The following is a 14801-nucleotide window of genomic DNA, read 5'->3' as shown; positions in this document are numbered from 1 at the left end:
TGAGGATACAAAGGCAGAAAACAGTCCCAGGTCTGATATCAGGCAAGTCAGTCAATAAACATTTATTGAGCACCTACAGTGTTCCAGGAATTATGCTAAATTCTGAGGACACAAAGGCAGAATTTATTGAGTCAGTATTTATTGAGCACTTATTATGGGCCACACAATCTAAAGGGGTTGGGGAAGGAAATGTGGAAACAACCATGCAAACACAAGATGCTCATAGTTGCTGAAAAAATTGATGTTCCAGCCTAGCTCTCACTCTTGCATTCTCTGGGTTCCTGATTTACTTGATATTGCTCTACAATGCCCCTAAAACTTCTTTACCTTGGAAACTCACTTTAATCCTGAGCTTCAAAGTCCCTCCACCTCTTCTGATTGGAAGTGTATGTATAGAATCCTCCTAGTACCTTCATTTTAAGGAAAGCTCAGGCTATCCATGTTTTCATTCCTCAAAAGACTATACTCCCAAGTCTCTCCTTAACTTTCTCTACTATGCCCCTTTGCCAGTGCCTTTTAAATGCTTCTTTTCCCCCATTAGAATATAAGCAACTTGAGAGCAGACTGACTTTCTGCTCTTTCCCAATATTTCCAGTGTTTTCACAGTATCTGGTAGGTAGTAATTGCTTAATAACTACTTCTTGTTGTTGACTACATGCAGGATAAATTGTGAGTAATTTCAGAAGGAAGGCACTAAAATTAAGGATGACAGAGAAGGCTTCTTGCAGACTGTGGACCTTTTGTTTGAGACTTGAAGGAAGGTAGAAAAATCAAGAGAAAGAACTGAGGATTGGGAGCATTCCAAGGATGGGGGATAGCCAGAGGAAAATGCCCAGAGTTGAAAAATTGAGTGACAAGTTTAATCAACTCTGCCTCACTTAAATCCAATTCATACACAAGTGAAGACATTACTCTGTGCTGTCATTAGTCTTCTTGGAAAACAAAAAAACAAAACGGCAAGAGTCATGTATGAAGAATAGCAAGGAGAGCAGTGTCATTGAAAGACTGGAAAGGTTAGAAGGTGACAGGTTATGAAAGACTTTGAACAATCATAGAATTTTATGTGTAAAAGGTCTTTGGAATATACTTAGATTGCTTAACATGGAGGGCACCCTGTAGACAGTTCCCGTAGACTTTAGACTTTCCTGGTCATGTCCAGTTCATCCTAATATAGAGCTATCCTATTTCTGGGAGGAATTCTCCTCCCCCAAATCCTACCATATGGGTGGTTAGAAACCTCCTTTGATTAGTTATTTAATGGGAACAGACTTCATCTTTAGAACTGGTCAGATTGAGACAATTGCTTTTTTTCCCCAAAGGGTAAAGGTAGAAGTTCATCCACAGCATAGATACTATGAATTGAACCTGTCCTATATGATCTTTTTTTTTTTTTTTTGATCCTATTGATCTTGAAAGTGATAGGAAACTTCTTAAAAAAAAATCTGAATGAGAGGGAGCAGCAAGATAATCATCAAACTTGCACTTTAGGAAGATGTCTTTGATGGAGAGACTAACCAGAAGTTTACTGTAGTAGCATGAATCAATAGGTCTAGATGATAATGGGGTCAAAGGAGAGAAGAGGGGGTATTCACAAGATGTCATAAAAATAGAAATGATAAGACAACAATTGTTTGGAGGAGTTGAGGACACCTCAGCTGTGAATCTTGGTGACTAGAAGGATGATGATGCCCTTTACAAAACAAAGGACGTTTTGGGAAAGATAACACATTTAGTTTTGGACATATTTAGTTTAAGATGTCTATGAGACTTCTAGTTGGAGATATCTATAGACAGTTGCAGGCCATGGAGAGAGAGGTTAGGGCTGGACAAATATACCTGAGATAAGTACTTAATAAATGCTTGCTGTTGATTGCCTATAGTAAAAACAAAGATACAAATTAGTTGATATATTTGCCTTTGCCCAAGAATCTCTAAATACTTTGTAGACTTCCACTGTTTATAGGGAGAGACCTTGGAATCTAGGGAGAAAGGATTGTTGATTGAGGTCAGGCTAGTGGATTGAGTGAGAGGTGGAGTTTGAACATGGTACAGCATCTGGTTTAGCCTCAGGTCAGTCACCTGAGACACAACTCCCAAATAAGCCATTGGAAGATGCTCACCTGACCAAGTCCTGTATAGGACTGAGCTCTCACTGGTCAGTTCTAATTGTATTTCCCCTTTTGATTTGGAGGTGAGGAGAAAGATCCTTTCCATCTCAAGGCAATAAATAAAATCATGAAGGATGGCAACATAAGTTGGTGACAGTCAAATGTTTTCTATTACCTTCACATTTGAGACTATTGTGATGATCTGTTCATTATCTCCTGATACCTTACTTTAATTTCCCTCATCTGCCCCAAGAGATAGACTCTTTTAAGAGGTCCATTCTTTTGTTTTTGTGGCTGGGATTGGAGGTTTCTGGTACTTGCCCCAGGTGCCTTTGATCTGATGCTCTCCAAGCACTTAACAACAATAAGTTACTGGTTCATAAAAACACTGGGTTATTAATTCTGTTTCCCAAATTAGAGTTTATGGGTTGGGGAACAAGCTATAGGGATGTGTGCATTTTGTTAGTGTTAGCAGCAATTCAAGCCTTGTTATGGGCAAAGAGTAAATACCTAGCAGTCCAGCACAAACTCAGTCTCAATCGGAATCAAGGTGAAGAGTCCCAGGAAGATGTTTTGCACTGTTTAACTCTGAGACCTGGGAGAGAAGAAATAGGGTGATCTCAAGGAGTGGGTGTTAAAAGAAAGAGACTTCTAAGATCAACAAATATTTATTGACACCATTGGGCGTAGTCAGGAAGACCTGAATTCAAATTTACCTCAGACCTTTACTGACTGTGTGATCCTGAGCAAATCACTTAATCTCTATCTGCCTCAGGTTCCTCATTTGTAAAATGTGGATAATAATTGCACCTGTCTCCCAGGGGCAGGATTAGTTGAGAGGATATTTGTAAAGTTTTTCACAAAAACTTAAAGCACTTAAAGATGAATTCTAATAATATTCTAATAATAATTAGTTAGCTACTATTATTGTTACCTGTTATATATATATATATACATATATATTATATATATATCTGTATATATTGTTATATATAATGTAAAGACACTAAATGTTGTGGGGACAGATATATTAGAAACAGAATATACAGTTCCTGCCGTCTCTGTATAATCTATGTGAAGGAAAAAAAAATACTTCATTCAATTCAGTACAATAAAATCTAAAGACCATTGGATTTTGAGGCAGGAGAGTTGAGTTCAAATCCAAACTCTGACAACCTTCTGTTTACTTGTCTATAAAATAAGGATAATACTCATAATTACAATATTGTAGTATTGTCATGGGGAATGTGCCTAATAAACAATGACTCATTATATATGGATGTTAATTATTATTTTTAATGACAGTAAGTGGCAACAAAATGGTAAATGTATTCAAACATGTGTTGAACACTCACTATGTGTGCTGTGCTGAGTGTAATACTCAAATTGTTTGTAATGCATGAGAAAAGGTAATAAGCAAGTACAAAAACAAAGAATGAGAGAAAAGGACAAGTACTTTAGGAGTTGAGAGAATGGAGAAATCAAATTTTGACTGTACAAAATTGAAAACTTATAGGAACAAAATCAAAGCAGCTAAAAATCAAAAGATAAGCGGTTAACTAGAAAAGCATCTTTGCAGCAAATATTTCTGAAGGAAATTGCCAGGATAATTTGATAGCAAGGAAGTGATAATAACATTTGGGAATAAGAGCCATCTCTCAATAGATAAATTCAAATGTTTTCATATATAGGTAATCTTTAAAAGAATTACAAGTTACAAACAACCACACAAAAAGTATGCTTCAAATCACTAATAAAAAGGGAAATATAAATTAAAACAACATTGAAGTTTCATCATATGCCCATCAAAGTGGCAAAAATGACTAAAGACAAAATGGTGCATGTTGCAGGGGCTGTGGGAAAACAGACATACATGGCACTGGTTTTGGAACTCTGAAGTGGTCCAACTGTTCTAGAATTTGAAATTATACAAAAAGACTCACTAGCCTCTATATCTCTCTCAACCCAGCAGATATAGCTCTAAGGCACATACAACAAGGAGATAGAAAACAGAGCAAGCGGTCCCATATGTATAACAATATTTATGGACATATTTTAAAAATTAATTTATTTTTTATTCTGAATTTAAAACTGTCAAATAAAATGTTCATCCCATATTCATAGTAGAACGGAAAAAGGGAATTGCACATTAAAGAGTAAATACTGTGCATGGTGATTATTTGTATTTTAATTTAGAATTCAGATGTACCTTGGTCTCCTATCTTATGACAATTAAATGGGAGAATACCTGCTCTAGGAGAGATTTAGGCTGGATTTTCAGGAGTTCTGAGCTTCATTGAGCTAAGCTAATTGGAAGTCTGTAAAGTCCAATATCAATAAATTAAACCCTCTAAGAACAGGGTGGGGAGCACCAGGCTACCTGGGGAAGGGGGGCCGCAAACTGGTCTAGGTCAGAATAATAAAGTAGTCAAAGCTTCTGCAGTGATTGATAGTGGGATAGCTGCTACAACTAGTCTGAGATTGGGAAATCTAGTGTCTCAAAATTTTATATATCTATATATCATATATATGCACACACATATGCATATATGTATATATAATATAATTTTTGTTAAATTTACCATATACACTATATGTATCTATGTTCATAAATTCAGTATATAACTTTCAAAAGTCTCTTGTTTGTCTTCTATTCTTTCTGGCTTTCTTTCTGCCCTTTCCTGTAGAAACACTCTTTGTTGTAGTAAATTGGGCACCTATAGATTGGGGAGTGGCTAAAGCTAAATAGGGGGTGAGAAATCACTTAAAGCTTAGTTTGCTCAGACGCAGGATGTCCCCAAAGGGGAGAGTAGAAAGGTACTCAATATAAAACGCACATCAGATATGTTGTCATTGTTAGACATTTGTGTCAATTACATATGACTCTTTGTCCTCATTTGGACTTGGCAAAGATACTGGAGTGGTTTGCCATTTGTTTTTCTAGTGGATTAAGGTAAACAGAGATTGAATGCTTTGCCCAGGGCAGCACAGCTAATGTTGAAAGCTGAATTTGAACTCTGGGCTTCCTAACTCCAGACCCAGAGCTCTCTCCACTAAGCTACCTAGCTGCCTCCTAAATCAGACATAGGACATATTTATTTTCTCCACACAAATGAAATGCTTAACACAAGAGACTCACAAGCACACATTAACAAAGACTTAAACAAGTAACCATAATAACTTAAAATTACTGATACGTTCTCCTGGGAGGTTGAGGCTTAGAATATCAAACGTGAAGCAGTTTACAGGGCTGCTGAATCAACATTTCACTTTAAATTTAGCTTTGCTCTGTCTCCCTGAAGGTCCATATCTTCTGTTAAATCAGGCTCATCTTCCTGCTCGTGGTAATCCTTTCAGATTAAGAAATGTCTTCTGTTGCCAGTCATCTCCAGCTGAAAAAACTCAGGCTTTTCCAGCCTCTCAAACTCGTGAGACTGCTTACAAGGCTCCCATCTCAGAATTCTGCTCAGACCTCTTTTCTCAGAGAAGCAGACATAAAAGAGAAGAAAATCAGGGGCTCAAAGCTCAAGCTCAGCTTGTCTACCCAAGTGCCTGTTCTAGACAGCATGTGCGATCAGTTCATCATTTCTCCCCAGGAAGAGAACCCGTTTCTCCCACAGCCCATCCAGAAAGAGTTTGAAGAGTTCTGAGATGCTCAATTGAAAGGAAGGGCCAGAAAGTAGAATCTGCCCATTTAAGGTACATTGAGTTGGCCACTCCTTCTGGCTCAATTATTAATATGCTCTGGTGCAGATTTCAAGTAATCTCTCCTATGCTTAGCTGTTTTAAGGTAAGGGACCAAGACTCCACCCAGATTTTTCTGAATTATCTTAAAAAGGACAACTCTTCAGAAAAAAGAAAGAAAAGAAGGAAGGAAGGAAGAAGTAAAAAAAAAAGAAAGGATGGAAAGAAAGAAAAAAAAAGTACCAAGTAGTTTTGATAATTACTCCTTTGTAGTATAGTTTAAGATTAGGTTGCCTTCATTTTCATTTTTTTTCCTCATTATTTTCTTTGAAATTCTTGACCTTTTGTTTCTTTTTTGTTTTGTTTTGTTTTTGCTGAGGCAATTGTGTGACTTGCCTAAAATCACATAGCTGGGAAGTGTTAAGTGTCTGAGATCAGATTTGAATTCAGGTCCTCCTGACTTCAGGGTTGGTGCCCTATCCATTGCACTACCTAACTGCCCCAATCTTTTGTTTCTTTAGATGGATTTTTTTCTCTTTTTGTCATACTTTGGTAATTTGACATTAGGATTGATTTGCAAATTTATTTGCTATTGGCATTAAAAAAAATATTGGCCTGGCCAAACCAGGTACAATAAATATCTCTCCAATTATTTAAATCCAGTTCTGTGTAGAATGTTTTGTAGTTACTATTATACAATTTCTATGGGTCTTTTAGCTACCCTTCTAGATATTTTTACATTTTGCACTTTAGTGAATGCATATATTTTTCTGTGCCCCTGTTTTTTTTTTTTAGTATCACTTTCTTTTTTCCCCCATTTATTTAATAATTTATTTTCCCCCAATTATATGTAAAACAATTTTTAACATTTGTTTCTAAAACTTTGAGTTCCAGATTCTCTTCCTTCTTCTTTCTCCCATTGAGAAGGCAGATGTGAAATCATATAAAACATTTCCGTATAAATCATGTTTGTGCCAAGATTGAAGTGTACATGACCAAGTATCCTATGTTTTTCTTTTTACTGCTCTTCTTTTTGCTTTTTGCTTTTTTCTGCTCCATTCAGATTCTTATCCCACCACCATTACTCAACAACATCTCCATTGAAGTTCTTCCCAGGCTACTATATTGTCATCTGATTCTTGGTGCTGTCATCTACTAACCTCTCCTCCTTCCCCCTTGGGTTTTAACCCTTGGCTCAGCATCATCTTCAGTGACCTCATTTTACACAAAGGTGATCCTTCTAGTGCCTCATCCTCACAGTTTCTTAAACTCTCTCAATTCACATGATAGCTAGATGGTGCAGTGGATAAGGACCCAGATTTGGAATCAAGAAAACCTGAGTTCAGATTCTGCTTTTGGCATTAACTGTGTGATTTTGGACAAGTCATTTAACTTCGGCTTCAATTTTCTTGTCTGAAAAATGGGTATAATAATGGCACATACCTCCCAGAGATGTTATCTGATTTTCAAATCAAATGAAATAACATACAGAAAATCCTTTGCAAATCTCAATGTGCTCTATGGATGTGAGCTTATTAGTTACATGACATTCACAAACACTGTATCTCATTTATTTAGCACAATAAACCTCACCATTACCAGAAACGACTCAGTCTTCAAGATCTTTAACTTTTAAATCATAGGATCATAGATTTAGAATTAGAAAGAAATTTAGAGGCAATCAAATACAATCCTTTATTTACAAATGAAAAACTGAGATCAGATATATTGAATTACTTGCTTAATCTCAAGGTTAGTAAGTATCTAAGGAAGGTTTTAAACTTGGTTCTTCTTGACTCCAAGACTAGGGTTCTATCCAATTAGCCACTAAACTGCCCATTCAGTTCCTTAGCTCCTGTCCTTCCAATTTTCCTATACTCCCTTGCTATAGATATACCATTTCTTTATATTCACCAGGACCTTTGAACCCTCTGTTCTCTATTCTTTCAGTTTTTCAATCCTGTCCTATTTAGTTTTAGTTTCCTCTTAGTCTGGATCACTATGGTCGGGTACTTCAATAATGTCTTTCTCTTCCACCCTTAAAATTCTTGGCTCCTTTAACCTTCTGCCATTTCCAAATGGCTAATCTTCAATCCTGGGTAACCGCTACTGTAGACCTGTGCAGTGATGTTGGAGAAAATAGCAAAATCATGTTGACAGGGTCTTCTACAAATTTATGCTCCCTAACCTCAACTGAGTTCAAAGCATTGCTGCAAAGCGATTTCCCCACTGTTATTGATGCTGTATCACACCCTCTAGTGTCATTGTTCCCAACATTCTGTTCTCTGCAATCCCCTAATTCTACCCTCCTCCCCTCTAACTCTCTGAAAATGACCTTGCCTCCTCCTTCCTGAGAAGATTGGGGCCATCTGACCTGAACGCCCTCAACTCTCCTCCACTTCTCTAATCCTTCCAAAATCCTCATCCTCTCCTCTCATCTCAGAGGAAAACATGGCCCCCTCCTGCTTGTTAAAGTTAACCTCTCCAATGGTATTCTTGATCTTGTTCCCTCCCATCTCCACTTTGGCCTTGTGACATCAATCATTCCCTTTTCCTCTCTCACATCTTTAATCTTTCCCTCTCCTTGTAGACTCCAAAACCTATAAACAAGCTGAAATCTCCCCTCTCTTCTTAAAAAAATCAAAGCAAACTTTTCTTAACCCTGTCATTCCCTCAGATTATTTCTCTTCATTGTCAAACTCTTAGAAAACATAATCTATCCTCAGTGTTATTAATTATAATTTCAACTACATTTCCAACAACCTCTTTGGAGGAAGTATATTAAAGTGGGTGGAGAACAGAGGAACTGGATTTGAGTCCCAGCTCTGCCATTTATTTTGTTTGTGATTTTGGGGAAAATATCATTCCCTTTCTGAGCCTCAGTTGCTTCATTTGTAAAATGAGAGATTGCCTAATCCCAACTTCTTTTCTTAAAAATTTTATTATTATTATCATTATTATTTTTGTGAGGCAATTGAGGTTAAGTAACTTGCACAGAGTCATACAGGTGATCAATCTCTGGCCAAATTTAAATTTAGGTCCTCCTGACTTCAGAGCCGGTTCTCTATCTCCACTGAGTCATTTAGATATCCTTTCATCCCAGCTTCTTAAACTGTATTTGTGACCCTGTATGGGGATTCATAACTGATATAGAGATTGCAATATTATGATTTGTTATTTTATTCGATTTGTGTATCTCTTTTATATACCTATATACTCAGGGACATGTAAAAATTTCTTGGGTAAAAAGGGATCATGAGTAGAAAAAGTTTTTTTTAAATAGCATTTTAATTTTCCAAATACATGTAAAGACAGTTTTCAACATTCATTTTTGCAAAACTTTGTATTCCAAATTTTTCTCTCTCCTTCCCCCTGTTGCTCCCTCCCCAAGACAGCAAGCAATCTGATATAGGTTAAATATGTGTAATTCTTTTAAATACATTTCCATATTCATCATGTTGTGGAAGAAAAATCAGATCAAAAGGGGAAAACAACAAGAAAGAAAAAAAACGCCAAGCAAACAAACAACGACAACAACAAAAAGGTGAAACCACTATGTTTCAATCCATATTCAGTCTCTATAGTCCCTCTCTTTAGATGCAGACAGCACTTTCCTTGCACAAGTCTGTTGGAATTGCCTTGAATCACCACGTTGTTGAAAAGAGCCAAGCCCATCACAGTTGATCATCATCTAATCTTGTTGTTACTGTGTTGTTATTGTGTACAATGTTCTCTTGGTTCTGCTCACTTTACGTAGCATCAGTCCATGTAAGTCTTTTCTGGCTTTTCTGAAATAATCCTGCTTATTGTTTCTTATAGAACAATATTCTATTACATTTATATATCATAACTTATTCAGCCATTCCCCAACTGATGGGCATTCATCAGCAGAAAAAGTTTAAGAAGCCCTGGACTAGATCATTGCTAAGGTCCCCTCCAAATCTAAATCTTTTATTTTTAAAATGTCTTCATCAGGCTGGAACCTCAAACATAACATTTTTAAAGCTGAACTTTCTGTCTTTCCCCCTAATCTTCCACATTATCTACCTTCTTTGTTTCTTTCAATGGTACTACTCTTAGTTACCAAGGCGTGTAACTAAAAAAAATCATCTTTGACTCGATAACTCAAAAGGTAGCCATGAATCCTAGAAGCATCCCTCTCTTAGGATCACTGATTACTGGTGCTTGAGGAAGAAATACAAAGGGAGAAGGAAGCCTGGGACTCAGGCTTACCCAGGCAAGCACAAGCTTTTGTTGCCATTGTTTGTTGTTGTTCAGTTGTTTCTATCACATCTGACTATTTGTGACCCCTTTTGGGGGCTTCCTTGGCAAAAAGTCTAGACTGTTTTTTTCAGCTTAATTTATAGATGAGGAAACTGAGAAATAGGTTTATGTAATTTGTCCAGGGTCAAACAGCTAATAAATATCTGACATCAGATTTAATTCAGGAAGATGGATTTTTCAGACTTCAGGCCTAGTGCTCTATGCACTAGGATGTCAGCTATTTTGTTGCTGGCAGGTTGGAGATTTTCCCTCCTTCCCTGGAAGGGCAGGGGATTGAATTCCACACTGACTATGTCAGAAAAGGGGTAGGACATTTCTTCTCAAACTTTTTATTGAGTGGTCAGCACTTTCTGGCTCAGTAGCCAATCATTATCTATAGACAAAAGAGTAGGGGACCAAGAAGGATTTGATGGGTCACATCACAACATGTACTTTAAAGGGGTCAGTGTATATGTCCAGTTATATGGAAAATGTTCATTCTGACCCCTACTACAGAGGTAGAATAAACCCAAATTCAAGAGTCTTTGAATGTGATCTTCTTGTCCGAGTAGGTAGATTTTCTAGGCAGCATGATCCTAGAATCTAGCCTTCTATGTAGAGAAGGGAGATTTCCCAGGAAGCATGAGTCAAGGGTGAGACTCTCTCTAGAACCCCAAAGTCAAGATTTAGGGGATCAGACCTAAAGAAAGAGAATTTCCCTACCAATCACCACGTGATCCTTATATTACAGTAAGCCTATTCAAACACTTCAGCTCTAAAGGGAAGAGAGCGGCTTGTGAAACAGCCCCACAACTTATTTATTTGCTTTCTATCAAAGAGCATAATTGCAATGCAACTTCCTTTCCATACAAAAGTTAAGCCACAGAATGGCCCTGTGAGTCTGAGAATTGGGTAAGATCCTGTGGGAGAGTTAAGGATCTAATGGAATGCCAAAGGGCTGCCCTGTTGGCAACCCCAACTTAAGTTTCTTCAGAGGGTAACTGCTAGTGTTCTTTATGTATTTTTAGTAGATGTTTATGGCATCTTGTGAGTCCTCTGAGTGCCTTATGTGTTTTCAGTATGTGTTTATGGACTCCTGTGAGTCCTTTGAATCTTCTGCATTTTCTGTGGGATGAATTAAATGCTGCCCCATATCTGATTTGCATTTTTTATCTCCACTTTATTTATATGGAAGCTTAGGACCCTTTTTATCTACTTCTGTGAAAAACAAGCCATAAGCTATAGATAGAGATTTTCTAGTATCAACTCCAGGTGACTGGGATACAAGCCAAAAAAAAAAAAAGAAAGAAAGAAAAGAAAATGATCCTTCCTGAGAGAGCCCCAGAGACTAGACACAATCCAAGTGAGCTCAGAGCTTTGGGGGAACCCTGGAGCATAGGTTATATATCCATGGGTGGATGGATGGAAGGTAGATTGTGATAGATAGGGGAAAGGAGACAGTGGTGGCCTGAAACCTGAGGAAGGAAAGATTATCTAGCAGAACGAGAAATCAATAATATTAAAAAGTGCATGGGGTCAAAAAGGAAGAGGACTTCCTTCAGACCTTTAGATTTAGAAGCAAGAGATTGTTTATGATTTTGGGGAGAGAAGTTTGATAGAATATAGAAATTAGAAATTAGATTTCAGGGATGTGAAGTGAATGAGAGGAAGCAGAGGTAAGTGTAGATGTTGCCAGTTTGGCAGTAGATGATGTCTTGAGTGCATGGGTCAAGGGAAATTCTTTGTTGTTTTGTTTTGTTTTGTTTTTTTAAGCATTAGAGGGACCGGGGCATTTATAAATGCAGCAGGAAAGAGACTATGTAAAAATAGACTGAAGATAAAAGAGAGGGAGTAATTAAGAAGGAAACTTTTAGAAGAGAGAGGAAGGAATGGCATCAAGGGTATAAGTAGAGGGTTTGATTTTGAGTAGGAGAAAGGCCATTTCTTTTTCTGAGGTTGAAGAAGGAAAAGAGAATGAAAGGATGACATAAAAGGACCTACATGTGCAAAAATGTTTATAGGAGCTCTTTTTGTGGTAGCAAAGAATTGGAAAATGAGTAGATACCCATCAATTGAGGAATGGCTGAACAAGTAGTCCATGAAGGTGATGGAATATTGTTATTTTATAAAAAATGATGAACAAGCTGGATTATAGAAAAGCCTGGAAAGATTTACATGAAATGATGCTGAGCGAAACAAGCAGAACAAGGAATACATTGTACACAATAATAGCAAGAATGTGCAATGATCAACAATGAAAGGCTTAGTTTTTAGTAGTTCAGTTATCCAAAGTACCCAATAGACTTTGAACAGGAAGTGCCATCTCCATCCAGAAAAAGAACTAAGGAGATGGAATGTAAATAAATCAACACATGCTATATTGACTTCTTTTTTCTGTTTTTTAAAATTTCTCCCATAGTTTTTCCCCTTTGCTCTAATTTTTCTTTCCTAGTATGATTCATAAAGCAATGTGTACTAAAAATAAATAAGCTTATTGCAATTTTAAAAAAGGATTTTGAAGTATAAAACAGAGATAAAAATGTAACACAAAAGATGGCCTCTATTTTCTCTATAAAGTAGGGGGTGAAGTCCTCTGAGGGAAGAAGGAACAGTTTAGGAAGCTTAGAGAGAGGAGACTGGGAAAAATGAGATAGAGGTTCAGTCTGAAAAGAAAAAAAGGATTGCCTTAGGCAATGAAACACTAGTTGAAATCAGACACGATAAACTTGTAATGGTCCTTTTAATGGGATTTATTCTAGTGGCATTCAGCATGTAGTAGGAGCAGGAAAGTAGATGGTGGGTTTAATACAAAGCACAGGTTTGCTAAGTCATGAGTAGCAATAGCACATGAAGACAAGAGACAAGGTAGAGTATAGTAAATATACAGTGCAGTCCTTCTCAAATGTGAATCCCCTGAAAGCTGTCCCAGATTCAAGGCAGGCTTTGGGTTAGCATCTATTCTTTTTTTTTTTTTAATTTAAATTTTATTTAATTTCATTTTCCATAACCCAGAAGAATAAAAAATTGCACACAAAACTGCAAATCTGTCGTGTACAACTTGCTGTTCTTTTAAATATATAATAAAGTTATTTTGTAATTTTTTTAGCATCTATTCTATACTCATAATTCATGAACTTCCAACATTTACCTTTTACCAGGCCAACCTGGGATATATTGGTTCAAAGAGAAAGGCCTCTAGTTAAACAGAACAGAAATATAAATAACCGTGAAATCCCTTTAGTTGGGAATATATAGACAAGAGCATGTTCATATACCAATAGGAAATAGAACATGCATGAGAGAGGGTATACATGTGGGTAGCATGCATAATCAAGGAACATGCATATAACAGAGCTTGTGCAGAAGGAATATGTCTGCTTTTGAATTCTAATCTTGCCATGTTACTCTCTTTGCTATGTTGCCAGCTCCCATGGATTTCTATTGACATATTTTCTCAAGTTAGAAGCTCTCTGCATTCTCTTTATAGAAGTTCTCTCTTCTGCCAACTGCTGAATTGTTTTTTAGTCAATAACAACAGGAGCTATTGCAGTTCTTTTTTGAGTCAGAGACAGGTGTACCCAGTCAGAAAAGGCTTTAAACTTTCTTAAAAACCAAACCAAACCAAAATGGTTTGTTTCTGCCTCAATTGTCTCTCCTTGAGTTCAGTCTGCTATTTTAAGTTGGGATGAGTATATATCCTTCAATTCTGAATCATGCTCCTAGTCCTTCCCTGGATCTATGGAAATCATCTTGAAAACTTCACTTAGCAAGCCTGGAGGGCAAAGGTAAAATGGCAGCCACTAGTTTATCCTTTTTGCAGGCATTAAAAAGATTTTTCTTCCTATATATAGTTGAACTGGTTAATTAGAAAGTCAACATTATAAAAGGAGAAGTCAGGTTAGAGCAGGAATGATGGAAAACAGAAGATGCACATTGACTAGAAATTGTGAGGATGAATAAGTTTGGAAGAAGTGTTCAGAGTTTTAGATCGTAGAACTCAGAATAGTTATGTATGATGATGAGTTCATACATTAGTGTGGTTGAGATGGACTAAAGGTCAAGTCAGTTAGCCAACTAGCATTTATTAAGCACCTACCATGAGTCAATCATTATGCTAAATATAAAGGTGAAATTTTATGTATAGCACAAGGCTCTAGTTTGGGCAATGTAGATGGATGAAGTAAAACTAAAAGGAAGAAGAGTTACTGAACGATCAAAGGGTTGCTTAATCTTCTTCCTGGTTCAGTGTGTTTGGGGTATGAAAGAATATACACTGAGTACTGGAGAATATGGTCAAGGATGAAGTAATTTCTGGAAAGCAAGCCAGGTTTCTCAAAGTTCAGCAAGATGTAAAGAGTGTGAAAAGAAGACATTAAAGAAAAGGGAAATTTGTTAAAAATACAATGGGAATTTTAAAGGACATAATAGGTGAAAGGGACAACAACAAAGACTCTCAGGAGTTGTAATGGGTGCAGTGAGAGAGGACAGATAGGGAAAGAGATTGAAATTATTTAACCAGCAACTCAACCATGAGATTAGGAGAAAAAAAGAGAGAGAAATTTGCTAACTATCAAATGAGGGATATGCCATTTGAGCAGGGCTAGGAAATTCAAGAGTCTTATGATGACAGGGTTGTTTTAAAAAAAAAATTTTTTTTTTGTATGATGACAGTTTATTCTCCCTTAAATACCAAGGAAGACGAAAGATCAAACTGACATTTTAGCCATTAAATACCGTTATTAGGTC

The sequence above is a fragment of the Antechinus flavipes genome, chromosome 5 (assembly GCF_016432865.1).
Source record: "Antechinus flavipes isolate AdamAnt ecotype Samford, QLD, Australia chromosome 5, AdamAnt_v2, whole genome shotgun sequence".
In the NCBI taxonomy this organism is placed as follows: Eukaryota; Metazoa; Chordata; class Mammalia; order Dasyuromorphia; family Dasyuridae; genus Antechinus; species Antechinus flavipes.
Note: the sequence above shows the minus strand (reverse complement) of the source record.